Raw genomic sequence first — 12965 nt, forward strand, 5'->3', positions numbered from 1 at the left:
AGCCAAGGCTGCAGTGAGCCATGATCATGCCACTACACTCCAGCCTGGACAACAAAGCGAGACCCTTTCTCAAAAAAAAAAAAAAAAAAGGCCATGTGCAGTAGTTCACACCTGTAATCCCGGCACTTTGAGAGGTCAAGGAAGGCGGATTACCTGAGGCCTGGAGTTCAAGACCAGCCTGGCCAACATGGTGAAACCCCATCTCTACTAAAAATATAAAAATTAGCCAGGCGTGGTGGCAGGCACCTGCAATCCCAGCTACTTGGGAGGCTGAGGCAGGAGACTTAAACCCAGGAGGCGGAGGTTGCAGTGAGCCGAGATTGCACCATTGCACTCCAGCCTGGGCGACAAGAGTGAGACTCCGTTTCAAAAAATAAAAAGTATTTTTCTTTACCATCTTACACTATTATGTGTTTATACTATTCCTTATCTACTTACATACAGTTCTTATATTTTCTAAAGATGACTTTTTGGTTTTACATTGTATTTTACACTATTCTTTAAATCGAAGTCTTTAGATTCTTTGGATTTAAAATAAACATACCCACTGCTTTTTGGGTTTTAGTGTAAGACACTTCTTTATCTTACACACTTCTCAGGAGATGGAAAACATCTGGGTCACAGATATTCCATAATGATAACCCTAAAAGAATTTAGAAATTATGAAAAGATTAATTCTCATGACTTTTGTCTAGAACTACTGCTGTTTAAACTTTTACTCTGGGCTGGGCGTGGTGGCTCATGCCTGTAATCCCAGCACTTCGGGAGGCCAAGGTGGGTGGATCACATGAGGTCAGGAGTTCAAAACCAGCCTGGCCAACACGGTGAAACCCCATCTCTACTAAAAATACAAAAATTAGCTGGGCGTGGTGGCGGGCACCTGTAATCCCAGCTACTTGGGAGGCTAAGGCTGGAGAATCACTTGATCCCGGGAGGTGGAGGTTGCAGTGAGCCTAAATCGTATGCCACTGCACTCCAGCCTGGGTGACAGAGCAAGACTTTGTCTCAAAATAATAACAACAATAATAAACTTTTACTCTGTAGGTCTCATGAGTTTTCTTTCATTTTTCACCGGCCTTCCTAGGCCATCCCAATGTTCTCTCATATCTACTAACTTATAACCGCAGCACCAAAGCATACAGAATAATAATTGACGTTTAAAATCATGGAACAAGTTACCCCCAGTCTCCCTCATGTTCCAAAAGATGCTTGCCCGGACACATCACCTTTGCTACTGAGAAAGTATAGAGAAAAGGTATGTGGGAGGATGAGGGCGCACTGAAGACAGTAAATACCTCCTAACATCGTGTTGGCTTCTTAATTTGTTACACTGGAACTTAGGTGTACCTAAAGCCACACCACCGTTACAACACTGATAACTGCCCAATAACCATTTTGAACACCTCCAACAATGAGGAACAATATTTTTTGGACTCTCAGTTTATGGTAAGTGTGCCTCTGTAATCAACCAATACCATTCAAGTAAGGTACAGTGATGGTTCTGGAAAAGGAGGTGGCTTTAAATATCCACATTCAAAGGGGGAAAAATACATGCACACACACAGGCTGCCTTACTATCCCTGTTTGTCCAGCAGGCAATGGGACTGGGAAATGATCGCCCTCCTCAGAGCCAATACAGTAGGAGGTGAACACGGGGCAGTGCATTACCTAATGCCCTGCAGACAGACCCTTAGGAATGAGACAGAAAGAAAAGTATTTGGAGATAGAATAGAGAACCTCCGTCAAGAGCCCTACTAGGATGGGCCAGCACTTCCTGTTTGTTTAGTGGTTCATCCTTCAGAACATTTTCTTTGTCAAAAAGGCTGTAACAGTCTGGTACAGTGGCTCGTATATAATCCCAGCCTATAATCCCAGCACTTTGGGAGACCCAGGCAAATGCATTGCTTGAGCCCAGGAGTTCAAGACCAGCCTGGCCAACATAGCAAAACCCCATCTCTACTAAAAAGACAAAAAATTAGCCAGGAGTGGTGGCGTGTGCTTGTAAACCCAGCTACTTGGGAGGCTGTGGTGGGAGAATCGCTTGAACCCCGGAGGCAGAGGTTGCAGTGAGCCAAGATCATGCCACTGTATTCCAGCCTGGGTGACAGAGCAAGACCTCATCTCAAAAAAAAAAAAAAAAAAAAAAAAAAGAAAAAGAAAAAAAAAAGCTAGGCCAGGTGTGGTGGCTCACGCTTGTAATCCCAACACTCTGGGAGGCCGAGGTGAGAGGATCACCTGAGGTCAGGAGTTCAAGACCAGCCTGGCCAACATGGTGAAGTCTGGTCTCTACTAAAACTATAAAAATTAGCCGAGCATGGTGGCAGGTGCCTGTAATCCCAGCTACTCAGGAGGCTGAGGGAGGGGAATCGTTTGAACCCAGGAGGCAGAGGCTGCAGTGAGCCAAGATCACGCCATTGCACTCCGGCCTGGATGACAAGAGTGAAACTCGACCTCAAAAAAAAGCAAAAAAAAAGGGCTGACAGCCAGAATATAGCATTTGTAAGGCCCGATCTTTCCAACACTGCTGCCTATTCACTCCCTAGATAAGTCACCTTATCTTCACCACTGAAATTTGAGTACAGATTCTAAATACGGACACAAAAACCCACCCCCAACACCTGCCTGCTAAGTATATTAGTGTCTCCAAAGTGCCCTCAAAACACAGAATGCAGTATCTGTGCCTGTGATTTTTACTCTGACTCACAAAAATCTGGCTCGGTTTCTGCTGACTCACCTACCAGCACACACTGCTTGCCTTGTTCCTCCATGTTCCAATAGATGCCTGCTTGGGTACATCAACTTTGCTAGACAAGTGGAAAATGTGTTTGTGGAGGGGTGGGCTAGCACTGAGGAGATACTAAGGATACACCTAGTCGTATTTTTCCAATGCGAATGTCCTGAAGGAGACAGAATCTAGGTGCTGGCATGTCTATGCTTGAGTCTCAAAGATGAAAGGCTCCTACAAGCAGTTTGAGGGACTCCTATCCAATCCTTTCCACTCAACTTCCTTATTGCAAACAGACCTACCAAGCGAAAGAGGAGATGGACTTTGCTTCCTGAACTACGTAACAATCTAAATATAGCAGAGTCCTCTCTTACCCACAGGGGAAATGTTTCAAGATGCCAGCGGATACCTGAACCCCTGGAGAGTATGGAACCCTATATGGACAGTTGTCCCTTGGAATCTGCAGGGCATTGGTTCCAGGATCTTCTGCAGATGCCAAAATCCAGAGATGCTCAAAAGTCCCTTATATATATAAAACAGTGTCAAATGTGCATATAATCTACACCTCCTATATACTTTCAATCTTCTCTAGATTACTAACAACACTTAATACAAAGTAAATACTATGTAACCAGCTATTATACTATATTGGGTTTTTATCTGCATTTTTTTAAATTGTTGTATTGGTTTTTTTATTGTTTTTTTCCTGAATATTTTCGATCCAAGTTTGGTTGAATCTGCAGGTGTAGAGCCCATGGCCACAGAGGGCTGACTCTGCTTTGTTTTCTTCCTATATACACAGAGCTATGATAAAGTTTTATTTATAAATTAAGCACAGTAAGAGATTAACAACAATAACTAATAATAAAACAAACAATATACTCTAATAAATGTTATGTGAATGTGGCTGTTCTCTCTCTCTCTCTCAAAATATCTTACTATATCATACACAACTATTTTCTGACCGTGGCTGACTGGGGGTAACTGAAACCACAGAAAGTAAAGCTGCCACTAAGGGAGAGCTCTTTTAGTAGCAAGTTGCAATTACATATGCTATTCCACATTTCAAAAATCTAACTCAAACTTGACCGATTACTACAAGGAACTATTTGCAAAAAGATGAGACATAATTTTTCTTTTACATTCTATTCCTGCCTTCCCCATCTCTAGGCCTACATTATCCTCCCCACTAAAACCCAGTGCTCAGTATTTTTCTACCAGCACACCAATGCCCAGTTCCAAAGCCGAGTTCGCAAGCATACTTTCCATTTGGGATGTTGACCTGCTTATGCCATGGTGGTACTTAATAAGCTGGTGCTCTAAGAGGCACGCTCTGGAAACTCAAGGGTTAAAGTGCAGCTAATATTCCTGGCATTCATTAGTCATATCATCTTGCTGCACACTCAGGTCTTTCTGGAGATAACAGTGTAAGGACATTGCCCCTGCGTAAAGGCCTTTGAAGCTTGAGGGAGTATATGGCTAACCGAAAGTAGGGAAAAGAACCAGAAAATCTCCTAGATTAGGGGTCAGCAAACTATAGCTAGCAGGTCAAAGACAGCCCACTACCTGTTTTTGTAATGAAAATCTGATTGGAACACAGACAGCCATGCTCACTCACTGTTACATTTATTGTCCATGGCTGCTTTTGTGCTACAACAGCAGAGCTGAGTAGTCACAGATACTGTGTGACCTGCAAAGCCTAAAATATTTACAATCTGGCCCGTTACTGAAAAAGTTTGCTACCTCTCATCCTAGATGAAATCAGGACCAGCTTTATTAATAATTTGGTGGCAAATTCTACCTAAATTTACCCAATCTAAAGTGAAAAACGGTGTTAGAAATAGATTTCGAGTGCAGTGGTGCAATCATGGCTCACTGCAGCCTCGAACTGCTGGGTGTAAGTGATCCTCCTACCTCACCCTCCCAAGTGGCTAGGACTACAGGCCCATGCCACCACACCCAGCTAATTTTTTATAGAGATGCGGGTCTCACTTTGTTGCCCAGGTTGGTCTCAAACTCCTGGCCTCAAGCAATCCTTCCACCTCAGCCTCCCAAAGTGCTGGGATTACAGGTATGAACTATCACACCAGGCTGAGAACTTATAAAAGTAAAAGTGAATTTCAAAACATGAGCTTCTCAGACAGATTAGTTCTAAACTAAAGCTCAATGTGACTTGTCATGAGCCCTATAAACTATCACATTTAAGACCTTAGCTTTGAACTGGATCTCTTCCCTCTAATTTCGTCAGAGAAACCCTTATTCAACAAACACTGAGCAGCACTTACTCTGAGCCAGACCCTGGGTTAGCCACTGGCACACATAATAAAGCTTATACTTTCTCAGCCTGGACACGCAGTAGGATATTTCAGGAAAGAAAAAACCATGAGGGACACATGGAATAGTTCTTACAGCTGAACAATTTTACTCTGCCACTATTCTACCAGAATATTTGGTGAGTAAACTCTTGTGTTTAGAATGTGATCTTCCTAGAGTGGGTTGTAAACTCATATCTCTAAGGCAGGGTCTATAACAGAATTCAGGAAGTCTGTGAATTCGGATGAAAAAGACCATATCTCTATTATCACTTTAGTTATGAACATAAGCTACAGCAGTAATAGAAGACTTATTAGACAAATGGATTTGTTACCAGTAGAAATCATGGATATTTTCATATCATATTATACTTGTTATATTTTGATAACTATATATCAACATAATTCAATATAACTGGTTTTCTTTATAGTTCTATGTATTTTATTTTTGCATATGAAAACATATTCCAAAAAGGAACTCTAAACGCTTTCACCACACTGCCAAAGGAGTCCATAACACAAAAAAGATTAAGATTCCTGTTCTGCAGTCAAAAAATAAAGAAACATAATCACATTTAGTGTAATTCTCTGTATATAAAAAAACTACCTGTTTTTTATTAAGGGTTATACGCTCATTGTCTATAGAGCAGGAACCGCATGTCATTATTTTTTGGCAGCCTTCACCTTAAAACTGGTTTGCAAGTAGTTGTGAATGTGACATAACCGCCTAGCAGATTCATGGCTCCCCTGGCTCACTGGCAGTCATCCTAGTCCAAACACAGAAAGTCTCAAACTAACATAACTTTCAACTTGTGGTACAAGAGAATTCCCAAAAGAAGGCAAGGGGCAAGGCACGGTGGCTCACGCCTGTAATGCTGACACTTTGGGAAGCCAAGGTGGGTGGATTACTTAGGTCTGGAGTTTGAGACCGGCCTGGCCAACATGGTGAAATCCCGTCTCTACTAAAATACAAAAATTAGCCGGGCGTGGTGGCGGGCGCCTGTAATCCCAGCTGAGGCAGGAGGTCGCTTGAACCCAGGAGGCAGAGTTTGCAGTGAGCTAAGATTGCACCACTGCATTCTAGCCTGGCCAACAAGGCAAGACTTGGTCTCAAAAAAAAAAATAAATAAATAAATAAATGGAAAGAAAGGAGGGAAACAACACACACAGAAAGCCTGCTATTAATATATATCTATTAACCTGGTTTACGAATGGTAAAACATAGGTAATTCAATTATTTACATTAATGAATAAGGTAGATAAACAAACCTAAAAGAATGCCAAATATGAGACTCATTTCTTTTTATCTTCTGAGGTGGCACTTCGGCACATGCCGCAAATGTAAAAAGGTACATTCCCGGAATTTACTGGCTAAATTGTAGAAAGGAATTAGGATTTACATTCTGCCACAAATAATCCATAAAGCAATTAACAAAACAAATCACATATGAAACACATGTCCAAGTACTCATTTGACAGGAATACTGTGAAAAGAGACGTTTAGGACGAAAAGCAGAAAGGTTTATGCCTAGGAAAGAGTTTCAAGGATGGAGGGAAAAGGAGATGCCAGAAGTGGCCAAGCAGATGAGCAGGAGGGTTGACAAGGCCTAGAGTCCTGACCCCTCCCTCTCCCAAGCCACCCCTTTTTCTCATGTGCTTGATGTGTGACAATGTCAAAGATGTACAAGCAGCCAGCCACAATCTTGAGCAAAAAAGGGACTCTCACGGTCCTGTGATAACTGGCAAGTACTCTGACTTCAGGGTTTCTCTAACTGGAAAAAAAAAATCCAAGAAAAAAATGACTTTTAGAAAAATGTATTCTTACCAATCTATTTCAAGGTGACATAAACTTTGATGTGAAGGAGACCTACTTCTGCTTGACTTAGGAAAATTTCTATTGGCAGAAAAGTCAGAAGGTCTGCTTCAGATCAGAGTTACGTAAATACTTAGAAAAGCGTGATGCTTGAGTAAGAACTCTACTGTTATTAACAGATATTTTGCTATTATCCATGATTAATAACAATGGAAAATTATGCTTGCTTTTTATTTGAGCATTTCAAAAACTAACTCTATCAGCACTTTCAACATCTCCAGGAGAGGTTATTCGGATCCCTAGGGAAATCCTGTCTAACCTAAAGGCTAGGCAGCTCTGAATTATAAATGGAGTCAGATGGTTTACAAACTCTATGAAATTATATATAAAATTTGGTAAGTTCACATATATTTCAGATTATTGAAGGGCTGTTTAATCATAAGAACAGTTACCTCTGGCCATGGTTAGAAAATCTAAAACAAGAGAAAGCAATAATGCTTTCCATACATAGTCACAGGGCGAGTCAATGTTAATCTCAGAGAAAGTAACCAGGGACTGCTAAATCCAGGGCTCTATCTAACTAGATCATTCTTCCTGAGGGATCACATATTCAAAAAGCAGGTCCCCAAGGAAAATAAAACCCCACTGCTTATGGGGGAAGAATCACAGACTGAGGGGGAATGAAGCTCATTCTTTATCAACAAGGCCATCATGCTAGTTTTCAAAGGGAATTTGCAAAGCAAATCCTTTGTCCTACAAAAAGATTCATTTCATTCAGCAAAGAAAAGAGATCCCAGAGGGAGTACTGCAGAATCCCAAGCCTCTTCTATAGCCTGTTACCTTGAAGCATATATGCTGTTCTAGAAGAAATCCTTGGGTAGTTCCTTTTAGTTAAGTAGAATGTAAGTCAAGTAAACATCTAATGTGCTAGAAAAAGGTGTAACTAGCCAACTTTTTTAGCCAAGAAAAGGCTATCCCCCACCATTCTCAACTCATTGCCATTCAAGAACCTATCTGAACCCTATTCCCCTATTACAGAGTGTAGAGGCAGGAGTGGCTATCAGATTAATACAGTGTCTGATAAATTGAATGACCTCATACTTCTCCTATTATAAAAAGCACTTGGTGGCACCGTCAGTAGCACCTTCTAAAAGGAGCTGTAAGGCCGGGCACGGTGGTCATGCCTGTAATTCCAGCACTTTGGGAGGCTGAGGCCGGTAGATCACCTAAGGTTGGAAGTTTGAGACCAGCCTGGCCAACATGGTGAAACCCTGTCTCTACTAAAAATACAAAAATTAGCCGGGTATGGTGGCAGATGCCTGTAGTCCCAGCTATTCAGGAGGCTGAGGCAGGAGAACCGCTTTGAACCAGGAGGCGGAGGTTGCAGCGAGCTCGGATCGTGCCAGCGCACTCCAGCCTGGGCAACAGAGTAAGCCTCCGTCTCAAAAATAAATAAATAAATAAATAAAATAAAAAGGGCTGTAAGAGAGAAGTAGTAACATTCACTTTAATTTCATCTACATCACTAACAGCCCTAAAGAAAGGGAATGTGTAGGAAATAAAGTCAGCAGCTAAAACTTCATTTACATTACCCATAGTGTGGCATCACTCCTAGCATGTCAGGCTTGCCTCCAGCATACAAACCACTGAATTAGACAACCAAGTACACTGAGGTCTCTTCCATGTGGCATTCCACTCACCATCACTGACATCGCGGGTATCATCATTTTGTCCACCTTTCTTTCTCATCATGTCATCATTTGTTTACTGCTATTACTGCACCAAATCCCATTCTCAATATCTTCTTACTAGCAAGTTTCTGTACTTGCCAAATCACTAAATATCAAGATAAATAGGCTCTGGAGTTCATGTCTTCCTTCCTACTTCCATTTTATTGTTGGCAGAATATTTTCTGTCCCTATCTTGAGTTTCCTTCCCAACCCTTGTTCCTACGCTCAAAGCTTCCAGTTCCCCATTAGCAGTTCCTCATACTACAAACCCCTAAATCCTCACTGCCTCTATAAATATCACTGTCCCGTTTTTTGTTTGTTTGTTTGTTTTTTTTTTTTTTTTTGAGACAGAGTCTCCCTCTTCACCCAGGCTGGAGTGCAGTGGTGTAATCTCAGCTCGCTGCAACCACCGCCTCCTAGGTTCAAGCAATCCTCCCACCTCAGCCTCCCGAGTAGCTGGGATGCCAGGCATGAGCCACCACACCCACCCAGTGTCCCTATTTCAATATAATTTCTGGTTCTCCCAACTGAGATCCCGAGTTTCAGCTCTCAGAGCTAGTCACCTCAATTACATTCAGGAAGCCTCCTCCAGTTAGGCCAATCTAATACAGCCTGTTCCCAATTGCATCTTTGTACTTCCAGACAGTTCCCTAGTCAGAGAATCATTACATTTTAGAACCAAAAGAAAACTCAGAAATAATCTGGTCCAATGTTTTTCAAACTTTTAAAGTACATTTTGCTTCTTACCCTTTGAGATGTACAAAATCTATTTTACATCATAATCTCATACACACATAAATCACATGAAACAATACTTACCCTTGCTATGTAAACACACTGAAAGTTTCTATTCTATTCAACTTTTTAAAAGAAAAGTACACGTTCAGGCCAGGCACAGTGGCTCACGCCTGTAATCCCAGCACTTTGGGAGGCCGAGGCAGGTGGATCACCTGAGGTCAGGAGTTCGAGACCAGCCTGGCCAACATGGAGACACCCCGTCTCTACTAAAAATACAAAAATTAGCCGGGCGTGGTAGTGGACGCCTGTAATCCCACCTACTAGGGAGGCTGAGGCAGGAGAATCGCTTGAACCAGGGAGGCGGAGGTTGCGGTGAGCCCGAGATTGCGCCACTGCACTCCAGCCTGGGCGACAAGAGCGAAACTGTCTCAAAAAAAGAAAAAAGAAAAAGAGTTCCATGCACTGAATTGGTTTCCCAGCTCAGTACTGGGAAGAAACCCGTAGTCTGGGAGACATTGAACTAGTCCAAACTTCCCACTCAGTGATGAAGAAACTGTAACTCAGTGGTGGGGTCTGTCCATGAAAATTCACCTCAGGCCTGTCTGTCAATTCCAGACCAGTGTCCTTCCCACCAACGACCTTCTCTGCCCAGTCACAGCCCATCGCGGCCCGTGCCCACACACAACCCTACGGTGGCATCGCCCACCACTGACCCCACCCTCTTCTCCAAGTCACTGCTCTGAGTCGCAGTCCCCTCGCGGCCGCGGCTCGCGTGGCGGTCAGGGTCCCCCACGGCCACCGCCCATCGATCCCGGCCCCTCGGCCATCGTCCCCTGCAGTCACCGCCTCATACTTCCTCGGTCCAAGCGCCGTCGCAGCCCCGGCCTCGCGCTCTCGCGGTCGCGCGTTTCGCATTCCCTCCCCCGGGTCACAGTCCCCCGCTGTCACCGGCCCTCGGTCACAGTGGCCTCGCAGCCCCCGGTCCCACTCGCCTCGCTGTCACTCACCGCTCTTCCTCGGTCACGGTCGCCCCGCGGTCCCAGCCCCACAGAGTGTCCTCTCGGAGACGCACGGAGAGGCGCACACCCGCGGCTCACGCTCCCCGAGCCCGCTCCGCTCGGATTCCTGCCCGGCGCCGCGTCACCGACTAGGGAAGTTGAGGAGGTTGCGGGGAGACGCCCGGGAAAAGCAGCAGATGGAAGAGCCGGCCGGAAGTCCCGCCTACTTCCCCCACCCGTCAATCCGACCACGACTTCTTGAAAACCGCGACTCCTGACACCGTAGTTCCGCCTCCTCAGAGGCCCCGGGGACGAAGTGACCGAGCAGAAATCCCAGAGACCGGAGACGGAATGGCCCGGGTCAGTCTCCGCCCGGAACCGGAGAATGCAGCGAACACGCCTCCTTGAAGAGGGATACGATGTGAACGGGCGCAAGAGCTCGCCGGTCCGTTAAGACGCGCTGCCCGGCGGCTCCCCTGTGGCCCAGCTCGGGCCGCGTCCGCGCAGGCGGGCCTGTGCGCGGAGATCCTCCCGCCGCACCCCGCACCCCGCACCCCGCACCCGGGCCGCCACCGCGCAGCCCTCCGCGGAGACGCCCCGACCGCGGCCGCCTCGCCGCAGCGTCAGCTTTTACCTGCGTGGGGATGGAAGGGGAATTTCCGACCGCCAGCCCCGTCCGCTGAGAACCTGCGGCTGACCCACCCCCTTCCTTTTTCTGACCCAGGTTGGCTCAAATAATAATAGTAATAATAACAAATCCCCAGGGATCCGCTGGGAGCTAGTTGGGCAGGAGTGGATCAAGACACCTGCCGGGGGGTGTATGGGGGGAAGAAGCGTTCTCCTTTGCTAGAATGAACCTTGGGAAGGATCCCTTTTGATCAGTAGGTGTAAGTGGCTACACAATGTTATGGAAAAAGGCTGTAAAAAATTTATTTATTTATTTAATTACCAACTGAACTGAAGTAAAAGACATTTTTAACTTATTTACTTGTTCTTTTACTTTTGTTTTTTTAAAGACGGAGTCTCGCTCTGTCGCCCAGGCTGGTGTGCAGTGGCGCGATCTCGGCTCACTGCAGCCTCCGCCTCCAGGGTTGAAGAGATTCTCGTGCCTTGTCCCGAGTAGCTGGGATTACAGGCACACGCCACCACGCCCGGCTAATTTTTGTATTTTTAGTAGAATCGGGGTTTCACCATGTTGGTCAGGCTGGTCTCAAACTCCTGACCGCAAGTGATCTGCCCACCTCGGCCTCCCAAAGTGTTGGGATCACAGGCCACCGCGCCCAGCTAACTTTTTTGTTGTTGTTGCTGCTTTGCTTTTTTGGATTTTTTTTTTTTTTTGGGGGGGGGGTCTACATCAAGAATATCCAATCTTTTGGCTTCCCTGGGGCACACTGGTAGGAGAGGAATTGTCTTGGGCCACACATAAAGTAACACTAACAATAGCTGATGAGCTTTAATTTAAAAAATCGCAAAACAAACCTCATGATGTTTTTTAAAAGTTTACAAATGTGTGTTGGGCCGCATGCAAAGCTGTCCTGGGCTGCGGCTTGGACAAGCTTGGTCAACATGCTTAACTTGAAAGTGGCTGAGAAGAAAGAGGATGGGTATAACTGTGCATCTGCTGAGGAGCCTCCGGGGGAAAAAGGATTTAAATCTGAATTTCGAATATGTGTTTGAACATGGTGGATAGACTAAGGTACCCCAAATAAGGACAGTTAGCTGGAGGAGACACCGGGGACTCTACGGGGAACATCACTACAAAAATAAGAGTTTAGATAGTAACCAACATCAGAATCTCAGAGAGTCTTAAGGGAGGATGAATTTCATACAGAGGATTGATTTCATATGACCCTGACACTGTGGACAAAGAAAATGGATGGGTGTTTAGGCTAATAAGCTATGTAAGACATAGGATGGCAAGAGCTGAGCAAAAACACTGTGTGAGAAAGATGAAGGCAACAATTCAAAATGTAGGAATAAGCAGCCAGGCATGGTGGTTCATGCCTGTACTCCCAGCATATTGGGAGGCCAAAGCAGGAGGATCACTTGAGGCCAGGAGTTCAAGACTAGCCTGGGCAACATAGCAAGGCCTCATCTCTATAAAAAATGAAATTACTGTTGGGAGGCTGAGGTGGGCGGATCATGAGGTCAGGAGTTCGAGACCAGCCTGGCCAACATGGTGAAACCCTGCCTCTACTAAAAATACAAAATTAGCTGGGCGTGGTGGCACACGCCTATAATCCCAGCTACTCAGGAGGCTGAGGCAGGAGAATCACTTGAACCTGGGAGGCTGAGGTTGCAGGGAGCTGAGATGGCGCCACTGCACTCCAGCCTGGGTGACAGTGAGACTCCATCTCAAAAAATAAATTAATTACTGGCCAGTTGTGGTGGCTCACACCTGTAATCCCAGCACTTGGGGAGGCCAAGGCAGGCGGATTACTTGAGGCCACGAGTTTGAGATCAGGCTGGCCAACATGGCAAAACCCCATCTCTACAAAAAAAAAATACAAAAATTAGGCGGGCGTGGTGGTGCCTGCCTGTAATTCCAGCTACTCAGGAGGCAGGAGAATCTCTTGAACCCAGGAGGCAGAGGTTATAGTGAGCCGAGATCGTACCACTGCACTCCAGCCTGGGCAACAGAGCAAGACT

At 45.2% G+C, this 12965-nt stretch overlaps 1 protein-coding gene across 5 annotated transcripts in view; it reads right to left on the minus strand.

Annotated features, from left to right (window-relative positions):
• The window catches only part of PCYT1A (phosphate cytidylyltransferase 1A, choline), a 46227-nt gene extending 35712 nt beyond the window's left edge, over positions 1-10515 (minus strand). The window contains exons 1-2 of one of the 5 annotated variants that reach the window (XM_077991129.1): positions 10326-10515; positions 584-643 (exon numbers count right to left, since the gene is read on the minus strand). The gene's annotated coding sequence lies outside the window, so the exon portion shown is untranslated. Of the gene's footprint in view, positions 1-544; positions 644-10036 lie in introns of all 5 variants that reach the window. The other 4 variants (XM_077991128.1, XM_028843530.2, XM_077991127.1 and 1 more) reach the window with 4 other exon arrangements.
• Between the last annotated feature and the right edge of the window lie 2450 nt (positions 10516-12965).

Source organism: Macaca mulatta, chromosome 2 (assembly GCF_049350105.2).
Source record: "Macaca mulatta isolate MMU2019108-1 chromosome 2, T2T-MMU8v2.0, whole genome shotgun sequence".
Lineage (NCBI taxonomy): Eukaryota > Metazoa > Chordata > Mammalia > Primates > Cercopithecidae > Macaca > Macaca mulatta.